The sequence below is a fragment of the Eptesicus fuscus genome, chromosome 4 (genome assembly GCF_027574615.1).
Source record: "Eptesicus fuscus isolate TK198812 chromosome 4, DD_ASM_mEF_20220401, whole genome shotgun sequence".
Taxonomy (NCBI): Eukaryota; Metazoa; Chordata; class Mammalia; order Chiroptera; family Vespertilionidae; genus Eptesicus; species Eptesicus fuscus.
Genome location: NC_072476.1, coordinates 19,237,772 through 19,254,077, shown reverse-complemented (window position 1 = coordinate 19,254,077; position 16,306 = coordinate 19,237,772). Strand labels below are relative to the sequence as shown.

The 16,306-nt window shown below is 45.7% G+C and overlaps 1 pseudogene; it reads left to right on the top strand.

Moving 5' to 3' along the window:
* The first annotated feature begins 5,976 nt into the window (after positions 1-5,976).
* On the top strand, positions 5,977-8,783 carry LOC103286295 (serine/threonine-protein phosphatase PP1-beta catalytic subunit-like; annotated as a pseudogene).
* The last annotated feature ends 7,523 nt before the right edge of the window (positions 8,784-16,306 follow it).

Below are 16,306 nucleotides of genomic sequence, written 5' to 3'. Positions count from 1 at the left end.
AAGAGGAGAATACAATGGTGATTGACAATGATATGGATGGAGTGTCCCTTGCCATCCAATCCCTAATACAAAGGAAAATGTTAGATAGCAATTACCCTAGATTCTGATTATAGAGACATATACCCCCCAAAACTCGTAGGAGAAAACGTGCATTATTTCTGTCTCTTAAAGTTATAAATTTTATCATGTCTTTGAAACACAAACATGCAGGAGCTGACCAAAACATTGCCCACAAAGACAGAGGGAAAAGAAGAGGGCTTTTAAAGATAGTTCTCTCCTGGCTGGTATGACTCAGTGGTTGAATGTCAACTTATGGTTTGATTCCCGGTCAGGGCACATGCCCAGGTTCTGGGCTCAGTCCCCAGTGTGGGGTGTGCAGGAGGCAGCCAATAAATGGTACTCTCTCATCATTGATGTTTCTATCTCTTTCTCCCTCTTCCTTCCTCTCTGGAATCAATTAGAATATTTAAAAAAATACAGTTCTCATGCCAAATTTGATTTGTAAGAAAGAGGTAAGTATTTTCACAAAACTACCAGAAAATAATATGGAGGAAAGATAATGTCTGTATATGGAAAGTAGAATGGATGCTTTTGGTAAAAGAATATAAAAAAGGGAGATGCATGTTTGTTGAGGGAAGAGAGAGTTTTTTTATGGTTAAGGAAATAGAAAGGATGGGGGTTGGGCGGGAGGTTTTCTGAAAAAGAAAAAAAGTAATTTTGTATTAAAGTAAAATGAATGTTTCAAAATAAGAAAGAGAAAGAACAAAAGCTGAAAGGTATATGAAGTGGCAGGAGGTCTGTGGAAATGGCTGAGGGTTCCGAATGCAGGAATCTTGAGGAGGAATTGAATGTGTGGTCAGGCCAACGAAGAGGGGAATGGATGACGAAGTCAAGCATGTCATTTGGTGCGTCTTGAACTCTCACCTGATCTTATACCGTGGCCATTTTGAAGTCTTTTGTCATTTTCAGACAGTTATTGTTTTATTCTGATGCTTTCCCAAAAGCGTTCCTGCTGAGGTGCCTCACCTTCATGGTGATTCACGAAAAGATTCGGACAAGCACAGGTTTCTGATAACTAAGGTCAAGTTGCCATCATGTGGGAAGGACAGCAATGATCCTTTCACGTGGTTCCCCAAGGCGGGCTGCACAGCCCCACCGAATGCCATGGGACAGTGGCCCGAGACCTGTCCCTGTTCTCCTTCCCCCCATCAGGATATGGGCCCACCACACTGATGACGGAATGTTAACATGTGACGATCCGACTGTGCGGGACACTCTCCCAGGGAGACGATGGGCAGCGGACCCACATAAAGCCAAGGCCTGGGCGCCACCAGAAGATGGGGAGTCGCTTGGTTGGGGAAGACCCGTGTTGTCCCAGAAGCTGTGATTGATAAGATGCAAGCCTCTCCAACCCCTGAGAGTGTAAAGGAGAGGCAAGGCTTCGTAGGGATCTGGGGGTTGGGCGGACTTTTATCCTCACCTGGCACAGTGCCTCCGTCCCTTAGGCCGCCTGGTAGGGAAAGGGCACATGTGGGACTGGGGTCAGAGCAGCAGCCATCTCTGGGCAGGCAAGAACGCCAGTGAAGCCCTGGCGAGCTCTGGGCATCTCGGGAGCAGGACCCCCATCCGAGTTGGACGTGACTGTGACTGCGGAAGGCCTGGCTCAGGCACTGTGGCGGAGACACGGAAGGGGAGAGTGCCCCTAGGGTTTTGGTCCCAGTCCTAGAAGGGGGCAGAAATCCAGGATTCTCCCTAAAGCAGCCACACAGCACTCCTGCAGGTGAGGCCTCTCAGGAAGGGACAGCCAGCCACAGCCGGTGGGCTGCACTCAGAGCAGTCTGGTTGGTGACTGTTAGGGTGCACTCCCCTTGGCCTCTCCTTTTTGGACATGTTTTCTGAAACACATTGTTATAAGGTGTGTTTTTTCCATAGCTTGAAGCAAACGGCCTGCACCTGCCGAAGATAAGACACGCTCCCCAACCGACTCGGGTGCTCCCCTCTGCCTAACTGAGTTGTGCGCCCACCAGATACCCTGCTATCTTCCAAGGAGGCCCTGTTGTTCAGGCAGCGCCCCCAGCTGCTGGTGCTACCCTGACCCAGCCCCCATATAAGAGATAATAAACACTCCCTCGGCACCGATATCCACACACTGGGCTCAGCTCGCTGTGAGGTAATGTAATACAATTTCTTAAGCTCTTACAATGTCTCTTGGCCTGGCTCCTGTTGGCACGGACCTAACAGTGACTACTCATGAGTCCTGGCTGCTAGTCCTCTGCCTGGACAGCTGGGCTATTTTATTTTTTAAAATATATCTTTACTAGAGGCCCGGTGCACAAAATTTGTGCATGGGGGTGGGTGTGACCCTCAGCCCAGCCTGCATCCTCTCCAATCTGGGACCCCTTGAGGGATGTCCAACTGCCCGTTTAGGCCTGATCCCAATAGGATGGGCAGTCGGACATCCCTCTCACAATTCAGGACTGCTGGCTCCCAACTGCTTGCCTGCCTGCCTTCCTGATTGCCCCTAACGGCTTCTGCCTGCCAGCCTGATTGATGCCTAACTGCTCCCCTGCCAGCCTGATTGCTCCTAACTGCCCTCCCCTGAAGGCCTGGTCACCTCTACCTGCCCTCCCCTGCAGGCATGATCACCCCTAACTACCCTCCCCTGCAGGTCTGGTCCCCCCCAACTGCTCTCCCTTGTAGGTCTGGATCCCCCCCAACTTCCCTTCCCTGCAGGCCCAGTCACCCCCAACTTCCCTCCTCTGCCGGCCTGATCACCCCTAACTGCCCTCCCCTGCAGGCTTGATCGCCTCCAACTGCCCTCCCTTGCAGGCCTGGTCCCCCACAACTGCTCTCCCCTCCTGGCCTGATCGCCTACAACTGCCCTCCCTTGCAGGCCTGGTCCCTCCCAACTGCCCTCCCCTGCTGGCCATCTTGTGGTGGCCATCTTGTGTCCACATGGGGGCAGCCATCTTTGACCACATGGGGGCAGCCATCTTGTATATTGGAGTGATGGTCAATTTGCATATTACTATTTTATTAGGTAGGATTGATTTCAGAGAGGAAGAGAGAGGGAAAGGGAGATAGAAACATCAATGATGAGAGAGACTCATTGATTGGCTGCCTCCTGCACGTCCCCTACTGGGGATCAAGCCCACAACCTAGGCATGTGCCCTTGACCAGAATTGAACCTGGGACTCTTCAGTCTGCAGGCTGGTGCTCTATTCACTGAGCCAAGCAAGCTAGGACACAGCTAGGCTATTTTAAAGAGATTAAGTCTATGGCTTGGACAATGGGATGCCGAGGGATGGGTGATTGATGAGTGGGCCCTTGTGGGGTCAGGATGTGTGGAGGGACACCGGGGTTCACCTGCAAGGGCCTGAGGTGGTCCTCACTGCCTTTCACATCCCAGTCAACAAAGCACTGCCACTCCTGGCCATCAAGAAGCTGATGCCCTAGTTTGGGCATGAGCCCTAGCAACTGACACAGCAGATAGGACGCAGAGACACAGTGGCCACCGTGGTGCCCAGGTGGGATGACATGTTGCCACAGATCCTGGACTGCCCTTGAAATACAGCGACATGGTTAACACAGTAACAGCATGTCCTGTGTATTTTAACCAACATCCAAGACAATGGCCAAAGGAGTCTGAGGCTCTCCGTGGGCGTTCCCAACAGGTAAGGGATGGCAAATTGATTACATTGGCCCTCCCCCTGCGAGTGAGAGTTCTAAATATGCCTTGGTTGGTGTGGACACCAAGCCTGGCTTAACCAAGTTTTCCTGTGGACACTATGCAAGCCAGACCGCCACTAGGGGATTAGAGAAACTGAGCACCACATGTGGATACCCTTGCTGAATAGGGAGTGATTAAGAGTCACATTTCAAAGGTCATGATATGCAAGACCGAGCAAAAGAGCATGTCACTGAATGGAGTTTCCATCTCCCCCTACAACCTGCAAGTGGCAGGCTTAGTAAAAAGTTAAAATAGAATATTAAAGCAGCAGATTAATTTACTAACAAGTAAAAGTGCCTTGGCCAGGTAAACTAACGTATTGTCCCAGGCTTTAATACATTTGAATGACCAACTAGTAAGCCTCTTGCCCCATACGCCAGACTGGGGACCCCTCCTGAGGCACCCCGTCCTGTAAAGGGATGGAAGTTTCAGGAAGCAGCCATTTCCCCGACTCCCACCACGGATCAATGTGCTGTGCTGCTGAGTACACGGAACCCATCTCATCTGGGGCAGTGGTCGGCAAACTCATTAGTCAACAGAGCCAAATATCAACAGTACAACGATTGAAATTTCTTTTGAGAGCCGAAAACTGACTTCTGCGCATGGGCCACGAAGTTTCAATCGCACTGTACGTGCGTGCCCGCACGTAGTATTTTGTGGAAGAGCCACACTCAAGGGGCCAAAGAGCCACATGTGGCTCGCGAGCCACAGTTTGCCGACCACTGATCTGGGGCATTTACAATCGGACGCCCCACCGGGATGAGTGAGCTCCTACGCTCCCTTGGGTGAGGAGAAACTATCCTGCACTGGGATCCCGCTGTCCTGCTGCAAGCTGGACCTGCTGAAATGCACTGTGCCTGGAATGGAACAAGAGCCACTGAAAGAAGGGAGAAGATGGGGTTCAGGTCTGGCATATCCCGCCCCCAGCCCATCTCCTCACACCCGACTGTGCTGCCTCAGCCGGCCACCATGTATGGATGCACACCCAGGTCAAGTTCTCATTCCCCAAGGCCAGGCGGGCAATTGTTTCCACTGGAACGGTCATTTGGCTGCCATCTTTGTTTCCTCCATCGTCCTGGAGGGCGTTGTAGCATTCACAGAAATCCTAAATTCACCCAGCAAGCCTGGAATGATCGCCAACAAAGCCTGTCCTTACTGATCACTGAAATGTCTCTACTGACAAAAGCTGTCCCTCCAAAATAGGGTGGCTTTGCACATTATTACTTTCTTGCCAGGAGGCACCTGTGACATTATCTAAACAGAACGTTGTTTGTTCAGACCTGTCGCATCTGTTAACATGTCGTCTTTACTAAGTCACATGAGGACACAAGTGGACACCGTGAGTGATCTGGTCCCAGTCTAAGGGACTTGGTAAATCAATGGTTTAAACCACAGGGCTTTTGGCAAAAAAAAAAAAAAAAAAGGTGCCACTGATTTTGGAGACCATTGTCTTCATCTGTATTTTCTCTGTATTGTTGCTGTGGTATCTGCCTCTAATACAGCCAGACCTCCACCAAATGCGCCACCTTCGTGCTAGAGAAACCCCTTGCTGACTGCTCAGAGCGCATTGTGGAAGAGACCACGTGTGTGTGAGATTGTAAGAGTCGGTCCAAAGCGTGGAGTGATGAGGGAGGTAATCAAGACGTTACCACTGGTTTAACCCACGGGCAATAGGAGGCTCCTTGCTTCTCCCTCCTCCCCTGTGCTTTGGACTGTGGGCTCTGCTGACTTCCCTGCTCTCAGAGCTGCTCCAAGGTTACAGCCTTGAGATAGAAATGTGGTGAGGAGACTATCTGGACTGGGTATGTGAGGCCCCGGGGTACATGACTGAACCCAGTTAGGACCTCCACAGGCAGCTGCCCATGACAAGCCTCCTAAGTTCCCTTGCATATTGAACCTGCTACTTACGATCAGGAGTGGTCTGCCTCTTTCTTTGGTCCCTCCCCGCCCTCTGTGTACTGGGCCAGTTTCAGATTTCACCTAGGAAGCTTCCAGAGAGATTATAAACCAACAACAGTTCTCTGATTTTTTTTTCAAGCTTCCCTTTTAATTTTTGAATATATTCAGTGGTCTTTCAGTCAAGGTTTAACAACTGACTCTCTCTAGAAAAATACATTTTAAATAAATAAACATATAAATAAATACCTTAATTTATAGTGTTTGCCAACTTCTCTGGTGCAAATACTCCTCCCACCGCCAGTCTCAAGCTACCGACATGATATTGCTGAACATGGAGTTGGGAAGAGATGCTCACCATCGGCTCTGGTGAGCTAGCATCTGCTGTCTTAAGCACATCACTGATTTTAAACGTATTTGAAGTTACATTCTGGAGACTGAAGTGTGCAGGTCTGTTTTTGCTATCTGTTGTTTCTACTTGTTTACACTCATGGTGCTGTGCTTCCTTTTTTCTGTGTGTGATTTTTTGTTTGTGAGCTATACATTTCTTTCGAACTTTATTGTAGGTGACCTTGGAGTTCTGGTGTAAAGTTTGGTTCCACTAGTGCCTAATTAATTTAACGTCTGCTACTCCCTGGGGACCCTACTTCAAATTTGTAACATCTTTAAATTCTTTGCTTGAGATATATATATATATATTTAGCATGAATTCAGGCCTCAGACATGAGTGAGGACCCCCTGATGATGACAAATTCTCAGGTGAGATTTTTTTCTTCCCCTACACTCAGCCCTAAGATTGAGATGGGCCAATTTCATAAGCTGTTTCTTCTGTCTGGGATCTAGCTCTATGAGGGATCTATTATTAAATTCTCACCTTGGGTGTGCCCTAGATTGTGTCGGCTCTTATGTCTGCTGCAGCCTTTAAAGGGGAAGCTCAAATTCTCCAGAGTTTGGAAGAAACCCTCAGGAAAAAGCCGGCTTTGGTGAGTGCTCACCACCCAGCACCCCTGACTTCATGTCTCTGGGGGCTCTGTTGATCCCTTACCTTTGTGCTAGATCAGCAAAGTGTTGAAAAGATGCATTTGAGTATTTTATCCAGCCTTTTAGTTGCTTCAGTGGGCTGAGTATTAGGGTATCTAATCCTCCATAGTACTAGAATTAGAAGTCTCCTTATCACTTCTAATGTATAAATGATCTCAAGGCGTCTTACATTTACTAGAATTTTTTTCTTAGTCCTCCTCTCATTTCTTGAACAAAGTCCATTGTTCCCCAGACAGTGAAAGCTTGGCATAATCTCTAGTATTTGAGATAGCCACTATAGTTGCTATAGTTTCCTCTAGAACTCTTTATGACAAACTTGCATTAAATAAAAGCACTCTAACGTGAAGATAAAGCTACCTATGAGATGGCATCTCATTCCTCTACGCTTGCTCAAACCTAAGCCCAATGGCTCTGAACTAAAAACCCGCTCCTCCCTCTTTGTTCCCTGAGTCACCAAATGATATTCCGTCCAGCTGGCAGCCATGTCAATGACCCGGAGCTCACGTTCCTCCTTACCCCATCCTCCTGCTCCATGCAGTCTGTTTCCAGGTCATTTAATTATATGGCCAGTACGTTTCTGGAGTTTCTCATCCACCTTCCTCCTTCATTGCTGCCCAGCCTAAATTCTAACCTTTGATTCAAATTCTCCCAATTATCTCTCATCTAGCTTCCTATGTGGCACATTATTTGACAGTTAATCTTCCTGACAATCCTATGATGTAGGTACTATTATCATTCCCATTATAATGATGAAATAGCTGAGGCCTTATTCTTTTGGAGATGAAAGCACCACTGAGAATTTGTGTAGATATTCATGGACAGTATACAGATTTACTATGATTATCTGACTATTAGAGTCCTGGTGCATGAAAATTCATGCACTGGAGAAGGGGTCCCTCAGCCCGGCCTGCCTCCTCTCACAGTCTGGGAGCCCTCAGGGGCGGGAGGCGACCTGGCAATCAGGGGAAGGTGATGACCCCATCACATCTCTGCTGCTCCCACTGCTGGCAGCGCAAGCCTCAGCAGGCCCTGGTTACCTGAGCCTTGGGCTGCCCTGGGCAGCTGGGCAGCTGCCATCCAAGGCTTGCCTGCACCTCGGGCCGGCCCTGGGCAGCTGGGCAGCCGCCATCCAAGGCTTGCTTGCACCTCGGGCCGGCCCTGGGTGGCTGGGGGTTAAGGGGACTGGGGGACTCTGGAGGCAGGCACGCAGAGCAGCCGGACCCACCTAGGGAGGGGCCTAGCCATGCTGTGCGCCTGCTGCCGCTGCTGGGCTGAGGGGACTGGGCACCGCCATCTTGTGGCTGTGGGTGCCGCCATCTTTGAGGGCGTGGCAGTCAATTAGCATATTCCCTCCTTATTGGCTGTGGGTGCCGCCATCTTTGTGAGGGTGTGATGGTCAATTAGCATATTCCCTCTTTATTAGATAGGATGGAGGTTTCCCACAAGAAGCCAACTATCCTTTCTTAGGAGAGAATGTGGATAGAGGAAAGTAGTCTTTGCAAACCATTTGTTTGCTATTGGCTTTAAAAGTCAAATATCCAGAGAACTTCTTTCTCTTAAGAGGAAACCATGAGTGTGCTAGCATCAATCACATTACGGGTTCTATAATGAATGCAAACAAAGGTTTAATATCACATCGTGGATATTAAAACATGACCTGCACCGACTGTTCCACTGCCTGCCTACAACTGCCATTGCAGTGAGGAGGTCTGTTGCCATGGAGGACTGTCAGCAAACCTGCAATCGAGGAAGCAGAGTTGGAGAGTTGTGAGACCCACCGACGTCCCCCATACACGTCTGCTCTGTGATCTGCTGTGGTCCGACCCAGAGAAGGATGTGCAAGGCTGGGGAGAAAATAACTGGGTGTTCCCTTCAGGTTTGGAGCTGAATGGATATGATCTTTTTGCTAAATGACAACAGGTAACCCTATTTTCAGCCTCAGATTATTGTGGCAATTCTGATCATGCTGGTGGAATGATGAGTGTGGATGAGGGCTGGGTGTTCATTTCAGATGCTGAAATCATCTGGAAAGAAAGCTAAGTACCAGCCTGGTGGGCTGGATTGAGGATGTCCCGTCACTCCACTTCAAACAGTTAATTCACTGAAGAAAAGGTGAAGAAAGGAATTGTGTAACATAACCATCAGATTTGTTAAGAACATACTTCATAATATACGTGTGCAGTACAAATTCATTCAGCCATTTGACACCCTTTATGTTGTCGCACCTTTAAATTAAGGAGACCGATAAAGGACCTTACAATTTTTTTCTAATAGAAAGATGTGCTGTACTGTATCATAATAAGTATACTCTATAATAATATTCAACAAAGTTAAATCCAAATTCAAAATCACCCAATATGTTACATCTTCACTTATCACAGTTTTTAAAGTTGAGAAGCATCCCAATTAAACTAGATGTGACAGTTAAACCATATGAAAGCATGATGATCTATCTGTATGTGGTTTTAGTGGTATGTGGCTAATTACATTGAGGTTGTTTTGTTCTGTTTGTTTGTTTTCGATAGAATAATAGCAACTCTTTTTTTCCTAAACATTAAAAAATAATTTACTTATTGGTGTGTGTGTGTGTGTGTGTGTGTGTGAGAGAGAGAGAGAGAGTGAGAGAGAGAGAGAGAGAGAGAGAGAGAGAGGAACACTGATTTGTTGTTCCACTTATTTATGCATTCATTGGTTGATTCTTGTATGTGCCCTGACTGGTGATCGAACCCACAACCTTGCTATATCAGAACAACACTCTAACCAACTGAGCTACCTGGCCAGGGCTTTTCTGAACATTTTTAAAAGTAAAATGTGGGATGAACTCTGAAGATATTCACCAACTATTATTTTCTCTTGCTTACTTACGCACCTCATTAACAGAAAAAGAAAAATTTATGCCTCATTACCATACAGAGGAATTTTAGAGATTGATATTTTTAAAATATGCAAATTGTCCAATCTGGTAATTTAATCAAACAGTTCTGGGCAAACTTCACAGCTGATAGTGAATGTTTTGCCTCATATAGACATTGCCACAGATTTGGATTTGTGCACCCTGATTTTTAACTGCTGTATGGTGCAGTAGCACTTCATTTAGCTCATGTAGAATTACCCAACTAGTTGGTAATGTGATTGTGTGGTACCTTGGCTTTAGGTTTTAATTCTCATCACACACCTTTTGGCAGGCGTGACTGTCTGGTAACACCCTTACCTGCGTCCATTTTATTTTTTGGGTTGGTTTTTGTTTTGCTTGTTTGTTTTTAGAGCCACAAAACATGAGAATCCTTTTTTTGAGAAGCCTTAGAAAGCTTCCATTATCTCTTTTTTTCCTCCCTCTGTATAGAGGATATATTTGAATGAATGCTGGTCAGTGGGACATTCTGTCAGCTATGGCTATGGGGTGCTTAACCTCTAATATTGCCATGTGGATGTTGTATATAATTGTAAGGCTAAGGACACTAAAGATTTTTATTTTTATTCTTTGTGATAAAAGTTCATAGGATGTTGTATAGACATGTTTTGTAGCAATAATTTCTGCACATGATCCAGGGTTTATTGCAGCATTTCTTTTCCTGTTCTCTTTTTTCTATGGGTTAGTATTAACAAATATCAGGAGTACAAAAGTGAGCATAAAGATTTTATAAAGAGAACTTAGAGGACACAGGTTTGTCATTTTTGGATGTCATAAAAGCTTTTACAGAGCACTGTCAAATTTGTAAGCTTCATAGGGATGCACTTCATTTTTCTAATGCCCTTCTATATGTGCTATCATAGATCTGAAATTCCTGGCCTTAATATCATCTTTGAAAATGTTAAATTGAGAATTCTGTTAACCTACATTGTATGAATTGGCGTATTGTATGACTGCAAGAGATTTGATTTTCCAGTACAGTGCAAAGTTCTTTCTAGTGCATATGTCTTTTTTCCTAGTTACATTTTGTTTTAAATGTAGTTTTCTCATTTAGTAAAAGTTGTCTATTTGATGTGGGGAAAAAGCTGAGGCTTATAAAGGTTAAGTAAGGGTCCCAGGGCTAGTCAGTGGTGGAAACTGACTCCACACCGTGGTCTAATCTAGAGGGTAGATCTTAGCCACCACTCTCTACCAGTAAACGTGTCTTCCTACCTTCAGCCTCATCTCTAATTCCCTATCCTCCACAGCAGCTAGAGGGGTTTTTCTAAACTGCAACACTAATCATGTCCTATCTCAGCTCCAATCCCTCCAGTGGTTCCCTATGGCCTTGGGACAAAGCGTCGGCTCTTCAGTAAGGCTCATGTCCATAACCTCTACAGCCTCATCTCCCATTGCACAGAATCGCCCCTCACCCCATTCGGCTCTGCTGCAGCCACATCGCAGCCCACTCCCAGCCACCATGGCATTTCCATCCTTCTTGACTTCAATTCTCGCTATTCTCCCATGGCATACATTGCATCCTCTTTTTCACTCAGAGAACTCCTACACATCCTTCGATATCCAGCCCAAATGTTACTAGTAGAAGACTTTCCTGACCTAGTCATTGTGTCCTTCACTCTCTATATAATACGTTGGCAGGCATTCTTGACCTTTGAGGATTATGAGGGCCAGAAAAAGTCAAGTAAAAGCATATCCAGTTAGAATGGGACTAAAATTTTACAGTAAATATCAAGGAGGATAAAAAAGGATTTGATTGAGATGAATGAAACTTAAAGAATTCTGTATGAATGCTTAAACTAAACAGATGATGAACCAAGGACTAATATCCTATATAATAAAAACCTAATATGCAAATCAACCGAATGGCGGAATGACTGGAAGAACAACCAGTCACTATGATGCACACTGACCAGCAGCGGTGGCGGCAATTGGGGGATAGGGCCAGCCAGTGGGGGGCAGGGCCAGCCAGCAGGCAGTGTCAGGCCACCAGCCAAGGTGGGTGCTAGTGGGGGCCCCTGATCACCCCCCCACTGGTCGCCCCATAGATGGCCCTGATTGCCAGCCAGGCCTAGGGACCCTACCCTATATATTGGGAACAGTCTTTTAGATTGAAAATTAAAGCCTGCCAAGGCTACTCTAACACTGAAAAATCAGGATGATGCAGCGATGACATGCATGGGCTCTGGCTTGCACATTTTGTGATCAGCCCTGATTCTGACATTTAGAACTGTGTGACAAAGCCAATTGCTTAACTTCTCTCTGCTTCAGTTTTTCCACCCTAAGATGGGGAAAATGGTACTATTGCCTCAGAAGGATTATGTTATGTACTACTTTTTATAATCAGGGCAAAAAAATGTAGCTGCCCATACAACAGCAAGATGCCTTTCACCTGAATGAAAAGTATGGTCACTGGTGCATGCAGCGTCCCAGATTGTGAGAGGGATGTCCGACTGCCGGTTTAGGCCTGACATCCCCCAAGGGGTCCTGGATTGTGAGAGGATGCAGGCCGGGCTGAGGGACCCCCTTTCTGCCCCCATGCATGAATTTTGTGCACCGGGCCTCTACTATATATATATATTTCTCTTTGGCATAATTTCCTGACAAATTTTTTTTTGAAAGCATGATATGACATCCTTTTCTTAAAGTTCCATACCATGATCACAGAGTCATCTTTGCAAAAATATAAGATACTATCGGTTTCCCAGCAGGCCTTAGTATTTTCATAATGAAATTATTCTCTTTTAAGCACCTGTCCTGTCTTCTTTGCAATAATATCCTCTTCTTTAGATGTCTCTTGGTCTAAGAATTACATCAACCAGATGCTCATTTGTCGATATAGTTGGGGTGAGTAGTTCTCCAACATCGCTTACATCAACTTTAGGAAAATCTGTAACTTTGCAAGAATTGCAATTTTATTTTGCAAAGAATTGCAAACACTCAAGACAGACTGACCAACACCCAAGAAAGAGAATGTTGATGTGATGAACAGAGCAGACATTGGTGTTCAGCTGGTCCTTGGTTGAGTTAATTCCATTGGACCAATGTCAGTTTCTTGGGTCTAACAATGCCCTGCAGTTGGTGCTATTTTTGCAACATCTTATGGGCTTATAATTATTTCAAAATAAGAGTTTAAAATATTATAAAAATATCTCACAGCCAAGAGGAGCCTAAGGAAACATGGAGACTAAATGCATGAGAATGAAGCATGATAATTAAACTTACAAATAACCAGATATTTCATTAAAATTTTCTTGTAATGATCACTTTTGCTTTCCTTGGCAACCATGTGGGGAGAAGGTGTTTTAACTAAATACCTGGCTTTTCACTAATCCTTCCATGGAATTCTAATTGTTTATTTAACCACAGTAAACCCTCGATTTGCAGATCTCAATTTAACAGACTTCAGATTTAATGGACATACAGACAAAATTTCCGGTCCATATGTCATATGTGAACATTAATACCCTGTTAATTTTTAAATGCTTTTAACCAAGATTTGCTTATAATTAAATTAACAAGTTGTTTTTTTTGTTATTAATTCACTGTTATTTTAAACAAATTTTTAGCAAATAGGCCATATGCTGGAAAGAACACTAGTAATTTCGCCAACATAAATAAGTATTACATATCTACAACTATAGTCTTATCTATATATTTAAATCCAAGAGTCACAGTTTGTAAACAGTGTTTGGCAAATGATTAGCACATGATCACACCACATCCTGGTTCTGTTGTTGAGTCACGTGACTTTCTACAGCAGTTTTTATTTTTAATACTAGAGGCCCGGTGCATGAAATTCATGCACTGGGGGCAGGGGGGTCCCTCAGCCCGGCCTGCACCCTCTCGCAGTCTGGGAGCCCTTGGGGGATGTCTGACTGACGGCTTAGGCCTGCTCGCCGCACTGCCACGGCAGTAGGACATCCTTAGCCAGCCATGAGCCTGGCTTCTGGCTGAGCAGCGCTCCCCCTGTGGGAGTACACTGACGACCAGGGGGCAGCTCCTGCATTGAGTGTCTGCCCTCTGATGGTCTGTGCGCATCATAGCAACCGGTCGTTCTGCCGTTCGGTCGATCTGCATATTAGCCTTTTATTACTAGTATGTAGGATATATTGATTGATTTCAGAGAGGAAGGGAGAGGGAGAGAGAGATAGAAACATCAATGATGAGAGAGAATCACTGATCAGCTGCCTCCTGCACACCCCTCACTGGGGATCGAGCCCGTAATGCGGGCATATGCCCTTGACCAGAATCAAGCCCTGGACTCTTCAGTCCGCAGACTGACACTCTATGCACTGAGCCAAACCGGCCAGGGCTCTGCATCAGTTTTAACTCTGTGCTGACCAATGTGATGTTGCCGTGTGCACTAAGCCATACCCCAGCCATGTGTATTTTATTTACTTGCGGTGACTGGTGAATGCATGCATTTACTAGACCTATTCAGTATAAATTTAAAATTACAATAACACGTATAGAAAATTTTCTGTGAAATTAAACTTTTCATACATATTTAATTTTAATCACACAAATGTGTCTACATAAGGAAAAACAGGTAAAATAACCAATTGGTCAATTTTTTAACCTACGCACTCGGAAAACCTACTTTATTATATAACGGACGTCCAGCTTTACCGGACACCCCTTCTCCTGAATTAGTCTGTTATTGTCGAGGTTTTACAGTACCAACCTTCTCCTGTTGGACTGTGAGCTCCTGCAAGCATGTCAAACTCGCCACCGGCAGGCTGCATGCCTCGTGTAAATGAGGATCTTGGTCATCTTTCTGTTTTGAATGCCTATCATAGGGCCTGGCATAGATTAAGCCTCTGATAAAAACTTAGTGGGCGAATAAGTGAGTGAAGATGTGAGCAAAGAAACGGAAAGACTGGGTTTCCAATTTGGTCCTGGCATAGCTAAGCCCTGGGAGGGACCGTGCCGGGGATGTTTCCTGAAGAGGTGGTTTGGCTTGAGCTGCCCCTGTAACAACACAGGCGCCTGCCCCAGGGATATGCTCTGCTTGCTCTGGCAGATGCAGGCAGGTGGTGCTCACCCACATACCTGCCCTGGCCTCCCCGTCAGAGGTACCTCGCTGGGCTGTGCGTCCCCGTCCAGCCCAGCTCCACTTCTCAGCTACCTTCCTTTCTTTTTTATCTTTTCCAACTTCATGATATATATAATCAATATGTAACATTGTGTAAATTTAAGGTGCACAATGAGTTGATGTGATGCATTTATATATTGTAATATAACTTCCACTGTCGTGCTGGCTAACACCTCCATCATGTCACATAATTACCATTTGCTTTTGTGGTGAGAACATCTAAGATCTGTACAGCACAGTATGGTTATTGATATTCACAATGCTGTGCATCAGATCCCCAGAACTGATTCGTCTCATAACTGGAAGTGTCTACCCTTTGACCAACATCTCCCTGTTTCCCTGTTTCCCCCACCCCCAGTCCCTGGTAACCACCCATCCACTGTCTCTGTAACTTCAGCTCGTTTAGATTCCACGTGTAAGTGAGATCATACGGTATTTGTCTTTCTCTGTTTGACTGACTTCACTTAGCACAATGTGCTCTAGATTCATTCATGTTCTTGCAAATGGCGGGATTTCATTCTTTCTTATGACTGAAACATACTCCATTGTACTTATTTCCCAACTTCTCTATCCATGTATCTGTTTGCAGGCGCTTGGCTATTGTGAATAATGTTGCAATAAACATGGGGGTGAGGCTATCTCTGAGATCCTGTTTTCATTTCCTTTAGATATATACCAAAAGTGAGATTGCTGGATCATGAGGTAGTTCTATTTTTAATTTTGTTTTGAGGAACCTCCATTCTGTTTTCTATAGTGGATGCAACATTTACATTCCTACCAACAGTACACAAGGGCTCCCTTGTCTGCACATTCTCACCAACCCTTGTTATCTCTTGTGTTAGATCCCTCTCCTCCCGTTCTCTCTCACACATCCTTCCACCCACGGAAATTGCTCTTGTCAAGGTCACTGTTGCCTCTGAGCTCTTAAGGACAGTGAACACATCTGACTTGAATACCAGCAGCATTAGGCACAGTCCATCATTCTTTCTCTGTCTCTCTCTCTTTTAAAATCCTCACCCAAGGATATGTTTTTATTGCTCTTTTAGAGAGAGGAAGGGAGAGAGAGAAAGAAGCTTGGATGTGAGAGAGAAACATAGACCGGTTGCCTCTGTACGTGCCCTGACCTGGGATCAAATCCACAACCTTTTTGGTGCATGGAATGACGCTCCACCCAGCCGGGACCCTCATTCTCTCTTTGAAACACTTTCCCCACTTGGGGTTGTTCTTCTCCCATATCTTCTCTTCATCAGCTCCACCTATCAAAGTCAGAGCACCCCAAGGCTCTGTGCTCAGACCTCATCTGCTCTAGCTGCGTTCACTCCCTGGGCGATCACATGCAGTCCCATGGATTGAAACACCATGCATATGCTCTGGACTCCTATATTACATTGCCATCCCAGACCTCCGCCGTGAACCCTAGACCTGCGTGTCCAGCAGTCTCTGCACCATCTCCATCTGGATGTCCAGCAGACATCTCTAACGGAGCACACTCCCCTGCGAACAGATGCTCAGGATGTTAGTCATTAGGGAAAAGCGAACCAAAACCACTTCACACTCACTAGAACAAGCATGTCAAACTCGCGGCACATGTGGCCCAGAAAGAATACTTTTGCAGCCCAGCCAATATAATGGT